The following is a 19,983-nucleotide window of genomic DNA, read 5'->3' on the forward strand; positions in this document are numbered from 1 at the left end:
AGCGTCAGGTCAAAATGAGGTTGCCAGATGCTGTTTTCGCAAAAACATATCTTTCTTGAGAATTTATTTCTTCATGATTTGCCATAATATGAATATTTACGTTTCATCAACACGCCAGTCTATCGATTTAATGGCCGTTTTTATTCATAAATACATTTTATTACAGCCGAATTTTAATGATGGAGCACAAAGGTTCTCTCTGAAATTTGTTCCACGTGCCTTATGTAGTACATATGCATGGCTCATTTTATGTTATCAATATGAAGTATTTTTTAATACCCAAACAACAGTCGCTTCAGGTTAACAACTCATTGTTCGTACTTAGAAACGTTATCTAACATATGGCTAGGCGTATACGCATTAGGACGTATCAATGTATTTTTATTTTATTTCATTTTCTATTTTATGTACGTATGTGACCCCGTTTTTGTCTAGGTTGTTGTTCCAGATTTTGTTTCAGAAAATGACGATGATTCCCACATAACATATACATTTTAGTCATAATTAAACAGATAGATAGATAGCTAGATAAATAGATAGATAGACAGATAGATAGATATAGATATAGAGAGAGATATGGGGTGGGGACAGGGGTTGCAGAACTTAATGGTGGTATAAACGGACTTAGTCTGGAGATCACGTTTCACTATTTCAGGCCACCGTTTACCACAACAGATAGGAAATATATTATATATTTCGTGAATGTAGTCGTGTTACCCAACGTGAACACACTGGGTCGTGTGCAGTTTCCTCTTTTGAACATTCAGGGTAGAAACTGTCTTCGCTGTTCGAGAGATCGGTGCTTCGATCCCTGTCGTTCATGGCAAACCTTGTTAAAATGAGTGACTGAATCGAATTTTACGCCGTCCTTAGCAATATATCTGCAATATCACGTCTTGGGTCACCAAAATAGGTCTCTCTTATTGTACCCAGCGTCGTTAGGGCAGGCATGGTACTTGTTCTTGCGCTCTGCGTTAGGAGGAAAAACTGTAAGTTTGTTGAGTCTGAGTGAGGTATGGGATTCAAAGAGACTACGTTGCAAGATCGGAACTTTAGGTTCTTGGCTAATGCAGGGGCGGTGGTGAAAACGTTCGCACGTCACGCTGAAGACCCGGGTTCGATATCCCTCGTGGGTACAATGCGTGAAACCAATTTCTGGTGCCCCCCGTTGGAATATTGTTGGAATAAAAGTGGCACAAAACCAACTCTGGCCCTGGAGTAGTACACGCAGCAACGCACACGCCGCACATACGCACTCTCACAAACACGTAAGGCAAGTGGCAATACAAATGCAAAAAACTTTGAACGCAACGCAGCTCCAGTCTTACGTCATCCACCGCATATCACCCCATATGGCCTCACATCAAATGTGGTGTTTCACACTGCGATCGGTTTATTGACTAAAATATGCATGTGTGCTAACTTGGTCTGGTCTTTATATGGTAGCGGTAGGGTAGCCTAGTGGTTAAAGCTTTCGCTTGTCACGCCAAAACCCCGGGTTCGATTCCCTACGTGGGTACAATGTATGAAGCCTATTTCTAGTGTCTCCCGACGTGATATTGCTGGAATATTGCTACAAGCGGCCTAAAACGTAACTCACTCATTCGTATCTATATAGCTTAAACAATGCCGATGCGACGTAAAACTCTCAACTCAACTTCAACTTGACCCACTACCCATAACCTATCTCCATGGCGACACACATGACTAATGTCAAATAAGCATTTTACGGACACATCATGTACTAAAAATGATATTAACTGAAGCGACAGGAAAATATCGTTCCTTTCCCAAAGTACGCTGTTCGTGAAAAGGAGTCGATCCCATATTTTACGGAATTATAGTAAACTTATCCTCAGTGGTGGAGTGTAACGAAAAACACTGAGACGAAGTTTACTTAGACTGGATACTGCATGTAGATATATTTAATATTTTGACACTTTAACCGGGGAAGAGTAAAGTGTTTTGAATAATACTAGTATTTCAATACTACGAATATACCGTGAACTCAGCGTAGCGAAAGCCCAAAAGGAAGTACGCATGAAGCTGACGAAAGTGATCGTGCAAGAGACCTGCACATTGATCATGATGTATGGCTCTCAAAAACAGGAACATCGCTTTGCTTCCTGTGCAACACCTGTGCAACAGTTTTTAACCCGTGAAGATCCGGGTGAGAATTGGTCTTCAACAATCTATGCTTGTCTTAAGAGGCGACTTACGGGTTCGCGTGGTCATTCTCATTGTCTTGGTTGACACATGTCATCGTATTACAACTGTGTAGATACTCATGATGTTGACCACTGGATTGTCTGGTCGAGACTCTGAGGTGGGATGTTGTTGAATGCAAACAAATGTTTATACTGGCGACGTTTTGGAGCGCCCCGTGGCATATAAGTCCTTTTTGTCACGTTGACACTTTGTCTTGTCTTCTAAGCCGACATGGTGGGTCCGACACGTCATCGAATCCCAATGGATGCTCATAATGTCAATCACTGGTGTAAATAATGACGCCAAGTCTCACTCGTACAGCTGGAAATCTGCTGACTCCAGTCATATTCGTTTGTGGCCATATCAGCTGAATATTTTGTTAGCGACAATACTTGCTACATGTGTATTTACTAACAACACTAATATATTTTGGTTGTCAATATTTTAAATATGATGTTTTATTTTGTTTGCCGCGATATATATTAATTATATATAAAATAGAGTCCAGATTTTCGCGATTGCCATTCGACGACTCTATGGTTGGTTGGTTGGTTGGTTGCTTGCTTGCTTGGTTGGTTGGTTGCTTGCTTGCTTGCTTGCTTGTTTGACTACATGGCGACTAACGGTTGTATGAAATGACACATATTGGGTATACAGAATCAGCTGCAAGTCATTGTTCTACGTGATAAATTGGGCGGTTCACCCAAACACTGTATGCATACGCTGTTCCCGAGGTTTATTAAGCCACTATTGTACGTGTTAAGCGTCGCCTATTTTAAGTATACCATTATACGATAAAGAGATTATTACCCTCGTGAGTTTCCGTACACATTAGGAGCATGCATCAGGAATATATCTATGCATTTAAACGACTATATGCTTGCAAAACACAATTCTAATTCCCATTCGAGACTAATTGTAATGGACTACGCTGATCTGTATACCACTGTCATTGATCCTTCAAGTGTTCTCTATCCCAACACCCGTGAAGGTCCGGGTTAGAATATTGGCCTTCAGCAACCCATGCTTGGCTAAAAAAGGCTACTAGGCTTGTTCTAAGAGGCAGCTAACGGGATCGAGTGGTCAGGATCGCTAACATGATTGCACATGCCATCGGTTCCCAGTTGCACCGATCAATGCTCATGCTGTTGATCATTGGATTGTCTGGTCCAGCCCCGATTATTCAAAAAGCCACCGTCATACAGCTGGAATTGTGCTGAATGTGTCGTTAAACTAAACTCACTCACTCACTTACTCATTCTAACCCCAGGATATATATGGCTAGCATCTGCTTTAAGACGTTTGCCGGTTTGGGTCTAAACAGTAGTTTTTATGAGTTCGCGGTAGAGGTGGGATGACGATGCCAAGAAATCCAGTGAGGTCAAAGCCAAGGTCATGAACGTCAAGCAATGGCGACAAAATTTGATCAAACGCGTAACACACGTCTGGCTTCATATCCACTCGCTGTTGCCTTTGCATATTACAAATATTTCCATTAATGATCTCACCTTTCGGGAGGAGGTCAACCAAAATGGTTTCTTTGGAAACACTGGAAACCAAATCCGTTACCATGCCAGCTGATCGAACATGCCCTGTCTCCATCGAGATCTTAGTCTTTTCATTGAATGTGCTATGTTCTCCCTTTCCCCAGTCTAAGTAAATTTAGAGTCAGTTTACTTAGACTGTCCCTTTCCCCTGACTACCCGGTCACCACTAAATTTCAGAGATCCGTTCTAATAATTTAAATCTCTAGTTTTCCTTGTTCTTCTCTGACTTTGATCCATTTAATATAGTGGCTGTTGAACCCACGGCTCATCCAAAACGCTAAGTAAAATCCGTTGAGTGTGATTCGAAACGACACAAATACCCGCGGGAGTTAATATACCGGGGCTTGTCTGGACAGCAGTCAAGAGTCAGAAACCCAAGGTCCTGAAAACTTTGACATGCCTTGTATCTTCCCTAGTGTTTTCCCAGCTCTTTCACGAAGATGCCTGCTGCATACCTTGAGGTGCAGTGAGTCGATCATTGATAATCATATGGCGATCATATGTATCATATCAACATTTTCCTTACTAGTGCCAGATGATGGGTTTCAGATGTAGCTTCATCTTTGGTGCCCTCTCTTGCCTTCTTGAACACCTGCTCATTGAGACGACGAGTTAGCCTAGTGTTAAAGCGTTCGCTCGTCGTGCCGAGGTCTCATATTCGATTCCCCACATGTGTATGATGTATCCCATTTCAAGATTACTTAAACCCAGTTCACTCACTCACAGAGACTGAAAATGGCGTTTTCCCAAGGTTGATGTAATATCTGCATAGATCACTATTGGACGTGACTCATTTTGTTGGTGATACTTGATTACAGTGCTGTGATAGTTTTGTTCATTTTCTTCAAAAAACTCAATCCAATGCATGTTTGTACGTTTTTTTCGCAGAATGCAAGCATGGCAAATATTGTAAAGCATACATGCTGACAGTTACGGATATGCTCTGCAGTTAGGACCAGGAGCACCTTTCACAAAGTAACCTTAACTAAGGTTAACCTTAACTCCCATTCTTCAACACTGTACTAAGGTTATCTTAGTGACTTACTTTTACCTCAGTGCTTTGTGAACGTTTAGCGATCCCCGCGCGTTCATGGACAGACCTCATCCAGTATGTGAGACATCTGTTCGCTTCACATTGCGGATATTATTTATGATTTGCCATAAGCATTTATTCTTCTCAAAGATTTGTATAATATTCATTAAAAGAACAAATGAAACACAATCACAACTGAATTCATATTTACAAATATTAAAATTCTATAATGATTTAAAACTAGTAGAGAAAATGGCATACTCTATGACTTCTTTTACAGCAATGTCCGTTCATACAGTCTAGCGATATTACAGTATCTAGGACAGATAAAGCTGGCATATAGCTATACACAGTCTTGTCAAACAACCATCCAGGACAAATACTGAAACAATGAAGCCATATGGTGACAGGAAATATTATACCTAGGCCCTGTGTATAATATTCGGCTTCAGGGATTTCAGCACATAATGGTGCAATTCTAGCTTAATCCCCCGTCTCGGTGTCCTCACATGAAATATATATTGGCTATACGTCTTGTGTACATATATACTACCCATCAAAAGTTTAGACGCACTTAAAGCGCTCTCTCTCCCTCTCTCTCTCTCTCTCTCTCTCTCTCTCTCTCTCTCTCTCTCTCTCTCTCTGTGTGTGTGTGTGTGTGTGTGTGTGTTCGTGTGTCTAACTTGGGGGACCCAACTGCAAACCTTATGCAGATGAATTGCTCGAGGATCATGCATATTTAAATGCTGAAGGACATGTACAAATATCGTCCTTGTGAACAGCTGCGTTTTCAGCCAATTTTCACCGTGTTTCATCGTTTCTTGAACTCATAACAATAATCTTTTCGGCGTTACATTTTTTACAACACATCAGTTCCTATGCCAAAAGCATATTAAATAGTATGGAATATTTTGCAAAATCTGGTTTAGAACAGTTGACTGAAGTAAGCGGCTATATTTACACTGGTGATTCTAAACGCTTCATGGGTAGTATGTATAAAGTGAACGATTTAAGGTAGGGCATAACACGACCTGTCACCACTGAGGGAGGAAGTGAGGTTTACGCCTATCCTAGTAATAGTCCTGCAACATTAGTAATGGGTTACACTTTGCAGACCTGTAGGGAATCGAACCCATGTACATCGCGGAAAGCGAGGTCATTAACCAAGAGGTTACCCCATCGAAGTTGTTTCGCTGACAGATCAAGGAAGGTAATCGGGGTCAGTGCAGGATTCGAGTCGGTGATAGACAGCTGATCCTGGGACATATAAATACCAGTCGACTCAATCACTGCACATTTCGTTTGAACATTAATACTCATAGTGTTTGAATCATAAACATTCAGGTAACTAAGTCTGTCGTCAATTTTCATGTGTAATAGAAACATCCATATGGAATGGAGATGTATGTATGTAATATAATACCCTGGAACACAGAGGATGAGACAATTTTTTCCTAGAGGGTATCCGTTGAATATCATTGAAAACAGTGCATTTGACAAGACAAAGATATGGCTTTGATAGCACATTCTTGATAGCATTAACAAAGGGTAATTTAATATTTGGGTAATAAAGATTCTGGATTAAGGGCTAACAAGTTACAATGAGACGGGATCTTACATAATACAGTTGTCAGGAAGTTCAGAGGCTGAAACGGATGATCAGCCTCGCCCAAGGCGTATACCGTCGCTTTGAAGGACGAAAATCTGTGCTTGTAAGGAGCCAGTTCAAAGTAAAACTAACCAGGATGCACAGCCCTCCTCAACAAGACTATGCACCTGCCCCACGCCGGCTATTAAGCTGTGCCTTAAATGATATTTTTTTCTCGTGGATTGCCCTATGGCTATGTTGAGTCTCTACAAAACGTCAGTGCCTGTGTGTGTGCCGATTAACCGCTAAAGCTTCTACATGCACGCAATGACGGTCAGTATTTGGGAATTTCCTATTCTGTTTTCAAAAATAAAAAGACTTTCACTCTTACTTCCCTTTCTGTATATATTACATTATGGTAGTTTGTGCAAATAACGTATGTATGTTTTGAAGTTATAACAGCAATATCAGAATTCAGAACATATGTAATTGTGATTATATAATGTAAACGTTAATATAATATGAATATTGAAGCTTTGTACACAGACAATAGTATACTACATACATAATAGAATACCGAAAGAACCAAAGATTTAACAAACTGAACAGGTATATTTTGATATGCACATGAACGCAGGTAACGATAAAAAAACTGTTTGTTATGGTGCTAATGTGAATTTCTGAAATATATTATTCATAAAAATAACATATTTCATACGAATTTGTTTCAAAGTATATTTAACGTATACTACATTTGACTACTTTCTCAATGACAGTGTGGATTCATGGCATTGTGCACTCGAAGCTGGTTTTAGTTGACATGAAACAAATGTAACGCACAAACCTTATATATAAACTACATTCAGTATGTTTCTTGTATGATTCTGGTGCAATGCTGATGTGATCACAATCATTCGGCAATAAATCATACGCTCAATCATTGCACACTCCTTCACTGACGCGTCACGAATGCATCCGGTAGAGAACTGCAACGATGACAATAACTAGTTGAAGGGAAATAACTTCTAGGCGTCGAATACGGGCACTTGCTGGGTTCGAGAGTAATGGCGGAGTTGTTTGTCAAGGAAGATCGGAGGTGGTTGTCACCTGTTTAGCGACTGGAGTTATTTCCCAAGCAATACTCTCTGGAATACACGGATAACGTTTGGTAGATATACAGGTAGGAAGCCGTGTATAAATTGTTTGCAGATTGCATGCAAATTGCAGTTGAGCATAGAGATCGCCTCTTGTGTACCTGTCGAGAGGCGTTGTATATCGAGTGCAATTTACAACACCGTGACGAAGATCGGATTTCAGTCTGTGCTGGTTCGTTTTGAAAATTACAAATATTTAGCATTTAGGCGTGTGGTAGCTAGTTCTTATGAGTGCTTTTGGTACACGTGTGCAGGTTTTGTCGATTTCCTTTGTTTTGAGGCACTGTCAGCGATTGTTTACAATCTGACACTGTCACGCTCTCCACTGTTCGTTGGTGACGCGTGGAGTCAGATGGCTACTAGTCTCTGACCGACTACTGTGCTAAGACATCTGTTTCAAGAATGACCACTACTGGAAGCTGCCATGATCACCCAGTTACACAGTCGCATTTTATCAGTAGAGTTAATGATAATAATTTATTCAATGTATTTTGAAGGAATTTGGGAACATTCCAATGGAGCTAGTTGCTGAAGACAGTGAAGTGAAGCTTTCTAGTTTCTTCATGCAAAGCGTGCTTATACAAATTGTGATAAAAAATATTACAATCAAAGTACTGTTAAGAAGAAGGCAGTTCTGTACAGCAGGATCCGCAATGTCAGCTGTTAGCCCATTGTGATAAATCCATGTTATGTGTTCATAGTCGAGATGGAATACCCAATAAAGATTTTTATACTGGATAAATTAACTGATTGTCATTGCAAAATTCTCAGTAGAGCTAAGAAACACTTAGTATATATTTACATAATGCTTATCACATCAAAGCATTCTAGAAACTTGTATGGAAGTATTAAAGAAGTGATGATAAGTTACTATAACATAGTATAAGTCTGATGATTAGCTTAAATGATTAGTCTTATGAAATTTGCTTAAATACTTAAACTTAGCAGGCTACCTGTTTGACGAAGTTTGAAGAAAAATGTTGATGTATTTAAACTAAATAAATATATAATGGTGGTTCAGAAATAGCAAAATTTTGTTGAAAGGAATTTGGAATTTAACCATTCAAAATTTCAAAGCCGTCAGATTACAAGACTGCAAGATAGTAACAGTAAATCGAACAAGATTTTTTTATAAATGTATTCAAGACCACTGAATGATAGAGGTGTTGTTTTGATTTGATCAAATTCAGATCTACATTAATGTATATGGGACACAAGGGGAGCGGCATGTATGATATGGATCATTGCGTAGCTACATACCAGCGTTAATGTGAAACCGCCAAAGGGCATAGAAAATCAACCAGACTACTTTCATGCTTTCCTTCCAAGCAGATTGCTCTGAAATTGGCAGTTTTGCTAAGCAATTCGCTGATTTATGTTTTATGACTATGTTTATTATCCTCAGAAACATCAACATTGAACATCTGAACTGAGATGAACTTGTAAATTGACTTTTGATTAATGTGAACTTATGAACTGTGATCATTCAAGATGATTCAGTAAATCAAGGTGTTCAGATCAACTTATCCTGTGGTGAAAAGTTTCCATCTGGATTGTTTGCTTATTGTGAAGGTTTCTCTTTGCCATGATCAACATTAACAATCAATTTATGATTATATAATTTATTGGTTTATGTCGGCTCTCACAATGGGTATTTCTCTATGCCAATATCGAATGAAAATTGGCTGCTTTCTTCAACCTGACAGGACCAAAAAATCATTCAAAGGCCTAAAAGTTGATGGAGGTAAAGTGTCTTTGTGTCTAAAACTTCTATTGCTACTTAGCGTGCTGCTTGTGACGAGCGGGTCGGTGGAGGTAAATCCAGGTCCGCGAGGATCTAGGGCACACCAACAAACTCTTTCAGCAGACAGTGACGGTGCCCTCAGAATCGACAATGAGTCAGGTGAAGTAATCTCTATGTTGAAGGACATAAAGTGCGATATAGAAAACATGAACAGAAACTTTGAAACTCTGAATACAAAGGTCGCCAACATGGCGGCCGACATCACCACACAAATGGATAATTTGAGAATCGAAAACAAAGACTTGAAGAAAAAATTAGCAGAAGTCAGCGACCGACTAGAGGATCTGGAGTCGCGAAGCCGAAGAAACAACCTTATATTTCATGGGATTGAAGGTGAAACAGGTGAATCCTGGGAAGTGACAGAAAGAAAGGTAAAAGACTTCATGAAACACGCCTTGAAGTTTGATGATGATTCTGTCAACAACACTGTTATTGTAAGAGCGCATCGCCTAAACCCACGCAAAGCCGGGTCCCCAATAATTGCTAATTTCCTGAAATCAACTGAGAAAAGTGGCATTTTTATGGCAGCAAGACGAAATCTTCCTCGAGACAGTGGGAAACGCGTGACTGAGGATTTCACTAGCAAAGTGCGGGAGGAGCGTCGTCTGCTATCACCTTATTTCGTGAAAGCCCGGGACAGTGGGAAGAGAGTCAAGATGAGACAGAATAAACTTATAATTGAGAACTCTGTGTTCATCTATGATCAGGTGAAGGAGACAATCGTCCAGATTTCTGGTAAACCCACGGATTTACCACCAAATTCACCTCCCGACTGCCAGCGGGCAACGCCCACAAAACCACGTGGTGATGTGTTTACATCGAATGCTAAATATAGCAGTGATGTGATAGGGGACGTAACTCTAAGTGCATGATGCGGCGGCCAGGGCCAATGTAAACGCTCACTTTCCATCTTATCTTGGAACATTGAAGGTTTGGCAAAGTTTAGTAATGACACCAGCTTTAAAGAGTATTGTTCTATGTATGACATTGTTGCTTTTGGCGAGTCATTTGTCAGAGATCATAAAGATTTTTGTGATTTTCTCACTGGATACAGAACGTTCAATTGTGTTCGCCCTAAATTGCATACACGAGGTCGTTACAGTGGTGGTGTTACTGTATTTGTAAGAGATGGTTTAGTGATCAACAGCTTAATTAGCAGACTGTATGACAACTTCCATAACTGTGTCGTTCTTCTTCTCCGTTCATCGTTACTCTCATGGGACTGTGATACTGTTTTGATATTACCGTATTTGTCTCCAGAAAACTCCCCCATCTACAGTAATCATGGTGACTACGATGGTATGACAGAACTGAGTGATTATCTGTTTACTATTGTTTGTGATCATCCTGACAAGGAGATATTCCTAGCTGGCGACTTGAATGCTCGCATGAAGGACTTTATTGACTACATTCCTGATGACAATCTATCTCTTGTATATGACTCTGATGATTATCCATGTGATACTTTTGATACCCCAAGATCAACTAAAGATATTCATGTTCATAATAATTATGGTATTAAGCTAGCAGAATTATGCCGCACATATAGTATTCATGCTTTAAATGGTCGCCTGTTTAATGACACCAGTGGTGAATTTACTTGTGTAACCCATAATGGTACCAGTCTTGTTGACTACATGCTGGCATCAACAACCCTTTTTCCCCATATTACTGATTTTGGAGTTGGAACTGAGGATAAATCATGCCATTTTCCTCTTTACTGTACACTGGATCTTGATATTGGTTTTTTGTCTGAACCAGTCAAGCAGCAATCTTCACCACAGAATGACACCCAAAATGATGAAAGTGTAACATGGTACAAATACTTATGGCACAGAGATTCAGACAATAATTTCCTACATAAATTATTAAGTAATCTCAATGCATCTCTCAATACACTATGTGATCTTATAACCACTAACACAGACCAGGCACTATCCTTTTTAGTGAATGTTATACAAGATGCAGCAAATCATACAAAGCAAGTCTATAAAGGTATTACCACACAGAAATATCTTACACAGCCACCATGGTGGGATGAGGAATTAGAAAGAATTAAGCATGATAAATATGCAGCACTACGTGCACACAGGGACCATAACCATGACATTAACATTTACAAACAATACCGTAACACTTTCAAGCAGCTATTTAAGAAGAAGAAAAGGAAATATTTACAAACACAGAAAGATAAATTAATTTCAGCTAGATCTGATCCTAGACAATTTTGGAAACTTATTAAAATGAACAGAATGTCCAGTTGTACTTCCCAACAAATAACCTGTAAACAATGGTACGTTCACTTCCAAACACTACTCTCTGCAGACAACACGAATCAGCTCCAACACACTGAACAGTCTACTGATACTCAATCCTCTACAGGTACACTCAACCAGCCTATAACCCAGGAAGAAGTTATGTCTCACATTAAACTGTTAGCAAACAATAAGTCACCCGGACCAGACGGTATTGGAAATGAATTTCTTAAAGTCTCTAAAGACTATATTACACCTATTCTTACAAGATTATATAATCGCATACTCAATACCGGTCACTTTCCAAGTGCATGGGGACACAGCATCATATGTCCATTATTTAAGTCAGGTAACAAATCAGATACCAACAACTACAGGGGCATTTCCCTCATTGACTCACTGTGTAAAGTATTTACTTCATTACTGAACAGTAGGCTGCAGACATGGTGTGATGAAAATAATGTGTTAGGTGACTTTCAAGCAGGTTTTAGACCTGGCTATTCTACAGTAGACCATATATTTACCCTTAATGCTATTGCAACAAAATATTCATGCAAAAGAAATGGAAGATTTTACTGTTTGTATATTGACTTTAGTAAAGCATTTGACACTTTAAACCACAATATTCTCTTAAATGCATTGAAAGATGTTGGTGTGTCAGGCAAATTTTTCAACATTGTATCATCCATGTACAACAGTCTGTCTGCCTGTGTGAGAACAAGCACTGGTTTGTCTCAATCATTTGCATGTAATATCGGTACTCGACAGGGTTGTATCTTAAGTCCTCAGATATTTATCATATTCATTAACCATTTGTATGCATTATTGGAGGATGTAGGTGGCAGAGGGGTGTTTATTTCACACAATGTAGATGACTTGTATGCCCTAATCTTTGCAGATGATGTTTCTGCTCTGGCAGATAGTTGTAACCAGTTGCAGTTAAAGATAAATGCACTAGAACTATTTTGTAATAATACAGGTATGTGTGTAAATTTGAAGAAAACTAAGGTAGTTGTGTTTAGACAGGGGGGTCCACTTAGGTCTTATGAGAAATGGTACTACAAGGGAGATCCTATTGAAGTAGTTTCATCCTACCGTTACTTAGGTTTAACATTTACTCCGAAACTTGTATGGAGTAAGGCGCAAACAATACTAGCATCCCAGGCAAACAAGGCAATATTAGCAATTAATGGTTTCCAGAGGAAAGTTGGTAATATTTCCTGTCCAGACCTCTTTAAGATATTCGATTCAATGATTACCCCTATTTTATGTTATGGTTCAGAAGTCTGGGGATTATCTTATTGTAAAACTGTCGAGTCTGTTCATCTTGCTTTCTGCAAATATTTTCTTAAAGTCAACAAATCCACTTCATCAAATATGGTTTTAGGAGAATGTGGTAGGTATCCACTACAGCGTGTGTACACAACAAAGGTTATTAAGTATTGGTGTCACTTATTGCAGCTACCCAAAGATAGATTACCATACCAGTCCTACATGATGCTTAAGGCACTTGATGAGTGTGGGAGAATTACATGGGCTAGTAAGGTTAAACATTTACTATTCCAGTTTGGTTTTGGTTATGCCTGGTTAAGTCACAATGTTGGAGATTCAAAGGTTTTCATATCTATGTTCAAACAGCGGTTATGTGATAATTTGCAGCAGACATGGTACTCCTCTCTAGAGTCTTCACCCAAATGTTACCTCTACAAATCGTACAAATCTTTGTTGGATGTTGAAAAGTACCTACGATGTGATTTACCTCTTTATGTAAGAACTGCTATTTCTAGATTTAGATGTTCAAACTTCAAAATTGCCATAGAAACTGGAAGATACACTAATACTGATAGACATCTAAGACTGTGTAGCCACTGCAAAAATAATAATGTAAATGTCATTGAGGATGAATTCCATATTTTATTGGAATGCCCACTATATGCAGATATTAGAACGAAATACCTTAGTAATACGCTAAAGAAACCACACAACCTCATGTCTGTTGTTAACATTTTTAAAGATCCCAACACAAATACTCTCCATAATGTTGGACATTTCCTCTTTCATGCTGAAAAGAGGATCCATTTAAAATATGCTCAGCGACTGTAATTGAATTATGTTTGTATTTTGGGCCTGTGGCCTTTATACAGAATAAAAAATGTCTATGTCTCTATGTCAATTTATGAAGTTTCTACTGTAGTGAACATTTCAAGTGGTTTGATATATTTGTTTTCAGTTTAATGTTAGTGTATTCTTTGGTAATGTTGCACACAGTTAGTGTAAACACTAACAAAAACTAATATTGTCACTTGGCATTGTTTGACTTTTCAACAGAAAGTGCATGATATTAAGACAATTATTAGCGATATGTACTAAATGAATTAAAATTTTGACTGGCTCCTAGGTGTCTGTGTGCATTTCTCAAGAAGGAATATTTGAAAGATGTTTTTTATTGTGAAAAGTATTATTCTGGACTAGGGATGGCAGGGTAACCTAGTGGTCCATGTGTTCGCTTATCACATGGACGACCCAGGTTTAATTCTCACATGGGTACAATGTGTGAAGCCCATTTCTGGCTTTCGATGATATTTCTGGAATATTGTGAAAACAGGTTGTAAAACCATACTCATTCTCTTGCTATTAATGGACTGGGTTAGTGTAGCAACTTTCACACCTTCCTTCACAGCGTTGACCTAAAGGGATACACAGCTGAATCTGCTTCACCTTGTGTGCTGTCATAGTGGATGTCTATTCAAGGCGAAAGAGGCGCTTGTCAAATTCAACAGGGCCCTTGTCAACCATTCACGTTTGATGGGTGATAAATTGTAGAGAAGGACAGGTTAGGCCTCCATTGTCATTGGTCAGTGCTGGGGACCTGGTCACAGGTTGTTTCACCTTCTTGACCCTGTGTCAGTGTGAAGGGGCTGATATGGCAGTGTAAACTACATGACCTCCAGATGGACTGATACTGACATCTACATTGATGTAGCCGTCCTTTATTTCTCCATGTGCAGAGATGGTAACTGCAGTGTTAATTTGATATTGATTTGGTAGCATTTCACGAACCACATACATGTGTTATCAAAATGGATGAAGTGTTTCTTTTGTTGAAAATAAAAGAATGAAGTGAAATGCAATGGGACTGAATGGTGTTTTTAAGATCATTTAAGTCAAGCAATGTTGTTGAGCTCGGACCATCCTTGGATGGGTGACCGTGTTTGGCAGCTTGACTCCTGTGAGTTTCTAGGACTTCAGTTCTGCCCCACAACGAAGCACATATGATACATGCGATCTCACCATAGGCAAGTGAGTTTGTTCAAAATCGCCTCTGTTCACCGTGCTGGAAATGGGTACCCGGTTGGATAAAGTCACGTGACTATAAGCCTCTAGCACCTAACAGGCAGCTTGTGTTATCTGGGTAATAAGAATGAGATTCTGATTAAATGCCATGAGCAATTCCTTGGTGTTTGGAGACTGCTATAGAAGATGACTTATGATTATTACTGCTCTTAAATAGTGGCATGCCTGGATGTATGTGACAGTGTGAGGATGCCGATATATGCCAGGCCTGATGCCAGTTTTACAGTAGTAGCCTACAGAGTGGCCCTGCTCCATGGCTGTACTGAATGCTAAACCTATGGATCTTTCATATTCTATTCTTTAAAGAGCCAAATCCAGATGGGAAAAGTGTCCGCTCGCCATGCCGAATACCAGGTTCCATTCCCCACATGGGTACAATGTGTGAAGCCCATTTCTAGCGTCGTCAGCTGTGATATTGCTAAAAGTGGCATAAAACAATACTTGTTCATTCAGCCTTTAACACTGAACTGACAATTATAAGTATCAGTTAAATCGTTTTGCAAAGAAGACATTATTAATGTATTCAATAAATAATTATAAGCTCTGGTGAAGCGTTAGTGCCTTCCATTTTCAAAACAGTGACCTAAGCTAACTGGGTCAGTGTACATGAGGACAGTGATATAACTTGACATTATTATTAGATGGTATTAAGCATTATATCAATAATTCTGTCTGTTCCGATCACAGAAATCTTTGTATCCAGCCAATAGTGACGGAGGTGGAAAATCATTATCCAGGTGTGTCATATTGACATTGTCATGCCTGTATTTTGAACTGTATAGATAAGAAGTCATTTCTAATACTTATTGTAAGTAAACCACACTGGCAGACTCACACAAGGCCATGTTCAGGAATATAGATCTCACACAGATAAACACTTTGTCAATATCCTAAGCAGGCCCATGAAGGTCAAGCAGTTTCTGCCTTCTAGATGTTGTGTTGATATTAGTGGGCCTTCATGCCAAGATAGATTTATTTTACTTGGTTTATTAACAAACTCTGTGAAAGTGTGTTGACATTTTGGTGCTATTTATGTGTAAATAAATATATTTCTGTCACAGTGTGACTATACATTTTTTTAGTTATTATGAGTTATTCATGTTTAATGTGTAAGTATGTGTTGGTTGAAATAAATGTATAATGTCAGCATTTGGTGTGAATGTGGAAATGGGTGAGTTTCACAAGTGTGGACTGTGTGGGTTGAAATAGATGTGTTTCATCGGCTTTTAGCTGTGAATGTGGAAAGGGATGAGCTTATATAACATGTGTAGTCTGTATTGGTGGATGTAAATGTGTCAGGTCGGCACTTAGGTGTGTATGTGGAAAGGGATGAGTTTCACAAGTGAAATCAGAGTTGAGTTTCATAATCTCAATGTCCAAATCTAGATGATTCACCCTCTGCACTTTGAACTGCCTGTGACTGATGTCACACTGGGATTGATTTCTCTGAAATGCAACTGTGATTATGTACAGTCAGGATGTAAGGTGTCACAGATACAGATAGTATGGAACATTTCACTGGCCCCTTTTGTTTTGAGTTTAAGTTCAAATTGGTTTTCAGCAACACACTAATGGGATCAGCTGGTCTGGCTCACTGACTTGGTTAACACATGTCATCACCTTCCAAAACCTTAGACTGATGCTCATGTTATCAATCACTGGATTTTTTACTTGTTTATATTTTTTTTTGTCTGATCCAGACTTATTTATTTAAAACATCCATGATTCCATTGTTTGGTTAGAATATTGCTCAGTATGGTATTAAAAAAACAACATATTAAACCTTTTGATTTTATGAATCGTACATTACATATCCAGGCAGTCAGTGTTAAAATTAATCTACAATCTGACTGTGGTCCTTTGTAATTATTTTGGAAATTGCAGATATTGAAACAAATGGTGCTACAAACTCAAAATACTTTTCACATTTCCACAGTCTGTGCCTAAATGTTGTGAGCATCTCCAAATTTGGTTATTATTTACAACCATAACTTTCCGCTGATTTTGATGTTATTATGAGACTATGACTTTGTGCACTTTCTAGACCGAAAATGATTTTATTAGACTCAGACTTCAGATCAGTGTTCAACATTACAGACAGTTTATAATTGCAAAAGTACAGTGTCTGCCTTTCCAGAAAACCTATTTTAGTTGAAAATATGACAGGTATAAGTTACTAGGGGCCTATTCTACATCTAAATGCCCACAGGATACTGAAATTACAAGACATTTCGTTCACTGCTGTGTAACCTATGTGATACAAACACGATCATAAACCAGTTATATATAAGACAAGCAATACCATTCAGTAAAAGGAGTGGTCTTTCAAGCTATGGTTTATCTAGACTCCCTAATCCAATATAACAGATAAGTGACATAAATATGATATGGTTTGTTGATAAACAAGTAGTATCTCCCTATGGCACTGTGGTTATCTAAATGTAGCAGAGCCAGTGATTAATTTAATATTGACTTATGATAATTACAACTTTCTTACATTGATCATGTTAACACATGTAGGTTTGTCTGAATTCATAAGGTTATGATATACAATATGATTCATAAATATATTAATGACCGTAGAACTATTGAAGGCTGTTATATAGTTATCATGCATGGGAGATTAAAGTTAAAAAACCATTTGATGTATATTACTGAGGAGACATTAACGAACACCCATCTTGTATGATAATATTGCTAATCTGTCAGACTATGACAAATTAATTTGGATTATGAGAGAATAGCCAGATGTGTTTTATCTTCTTTTGATGATTATAGGGTCACATTATTTTTCAGTTTGAAAAAAACTGTTAAAATTTTGGACCATCATGATAATAGCACTATGTTTTGAAAATATACGAAGGACATCTTAAAGTGAAAGAATTGATGCAAACCAACATTTTCTGAAATAACATTGAAATGCATGAAGATAATTGTTTGAAGAAATTTTTGCATTTGTCTACTAGGCCATGGATCTTTGTCATTCTGTCATGTTGGATTAGGCTTGTTAATGTTCAGTCTCAAGAATTTGTTTGCCAAAACGTGCCACTGTTTCAGGAAAGTCTTGTTCAATGTCTCTCTGTTTATTTTGGCTTTGTGATTAAGACAAGTGTGTAATTTCCTTATGTATTTATGAAAGTTATTAAACAAAAAGGCTATGAACTGAGTTGGCTTTTCAACGTCGTTATTTTTTCCAGATAATCTTGAAAAATGGATCTTGTCTTAGAACACTGTGACCTTCTTCCTCCTGTTTCTTTGTTGCCCTCATCTTTTTTGGCATACAGTGTACCCCTTCCACGACCCCTCTGAATGTTGATCACTTGTTTGTGCATTTTATATTTTTCTTCTGACCACAAGTTAGTTTACTTTCAGGGGTAAAACTGTGATCATACTGAGACCAAGCTTGCTTGGAACAAACAGCGTATAGGGCAAGGGTATGATAGGAGAGCTGCACGTTCAATGATAACAGCCAATTACCAGCAGTATGAACTGAGATATACGGTCATTGGTATACTAGTCCTACACCAGACTGATATTGACATTATTCCCCCTTGATTGGCAGATATTGGCGTGTGTTATGTACAACAGGTGCTGAAGACAATCTGGTCTGCGTCAGGGCATTGACTCAATATTGGCTAATTGGATTAGAGGGTGTCTGTGTTTCGTCAACTCCACCATAGACTTGTTAAATATGCTGACTTGTGTATTTTATTGATGCTGTGTGTTTTTGGCCTTTTTGACCTGAAAATGATCAATTGTAATATAAAATGGTTTCCGTTCTCTGACTAGATGGTCATGGCATGGAGAGTTCCCACTTTTACAATAATTGAGGGGTGTAAGATGCAGGTACTTGCTTTATGGAAGTCTATTAATATGGGTTTGAATTCAGGTTCATCACAATTATGATTCCAGCTGTTTGGCATAACTTTTAAATTTCATTCACATCTTTTCTTCATAAAGCCATCATGCCATGATGCATCTGAAATCCTGTCCAGTACAGTGTAAAGCGCTACTCACTCTCTCTTAGAATGTGGAATTTTATCACCAGTGTTTAAGAGAATTATAGTCCAATCACATATCACCAACTAACTGTTAGATTACAAACATCATGGTCTGTTAACAATCATCAAAACTTATTTCAAACCTAACAGAAAATTTGCTGGACTGTTTGTTATCAGATAAAGTGACAGGCTTTTACAGCAACTGTTATGGGTTTGCAAGATAAGTTGTGAAGTCATGAATGGAAGTAGGACATTGCACATCAAATTCTTCATCTTTGATTGTAAAAACATCATACTGACTTTTTCTAGTGGCTGACAGACGAGTGAGTGAGTGAGTGAGTGCGTATGGTTTCTCATATTTTAGCACTATTCCAGCAATGTCATGGACAAAAGGAAATGAGCTTCAAATCTTGTGGCCATATGGGGAATTAAACCTAGGTCTTTGACATGAAAAGCAATGCTTTACCTTCTGTGCTACCCAGCTACCCTTAGCAGACAAACAGACCATGGTAGTTTTCGTATGTTAAGTGTATCAAGGCAGTGCTTCTGGTGTTTACCAACACCTCTGCACTAGCAACACCACGTACACCTGTAGAATACATTAATGGTTAAAACACTTGTACACTGAAAGATCCTCTGGAGAAATTCCCAGCAGGGGATCGAAAGCTGTAAACACCAGAGATGTGCCACTATCTCTCATCCAAGTGCTGGTTTTACGAAGTTACATACAAGTTGTTTCACAAGGAGAGGTTTGTTCTGCTGCAAAGGCAATTTGGATTTTTTAAAGACATTTCATGCTTGTGAGGTCAGACATACTGTACTTTTGAAGGTCATGTAGTGAGACTAAGGATTATGGGTAGGATCAAGGTAGATGCTCTTTTGCAGGTCATCAAGCGAGACATGTTCCTATTCAGATCATCAAGTGAGACCTTAAACAGATTATCTAGCAAAGCATGTTCCTATGCATATCATCAAGTGAGATGTTATTACTCAGATCATCAAATAAAATATGTTCTTAAACCCATTGTCAAGAGAGCTA

The 19,983-nt window shown here is 38.5% G+C and overlaps 1 protein-coding gene across 4 annotated transcripts in view; it reads left to right on the forward strand.

Moving 5' to 3' along the window:
* The first annotated feature begins 7,407 nt into the window (after window positions 1-7,407).
* Window positions 7,408-19,983, forward strand: part of LOC137299175 (neurabin-1-like) — a 110,737-nt gene continuing 98,161 nt past the window's right edge. For 3 of the 4 annotated variants that reach the window (XM_067831734.1, XM_067831732.1, XM_067831735.1), the window contains exon 1: window positions 7,417-7,556. The gene's annotated coding sequence lies outside the window, so the exon portion shown is untranslated. Of the gene's footprint in view, window positions 7,557-19,983 lie in introns of all 4 variants that reach the window. The other variant, XM_067831733.1, reaches the window with a different exon arrangement.

Source organism: Haliotis asinina, chromosome 10 (genome assembly GCF_037392515.1).
Source record: "Haliotis asinina isolate JCU_RB_2024 chromosome 10, JCU_Hal_asi_v2, whole genome shotgun sequence".
Classification (NCBI taxonomy): domain Eukaryota; kingdom Metazoa; phylum Mollusca; class Gastropoda; order Lepetellida; family Haliotidae; genus Haliotis; species Haliotis asinina.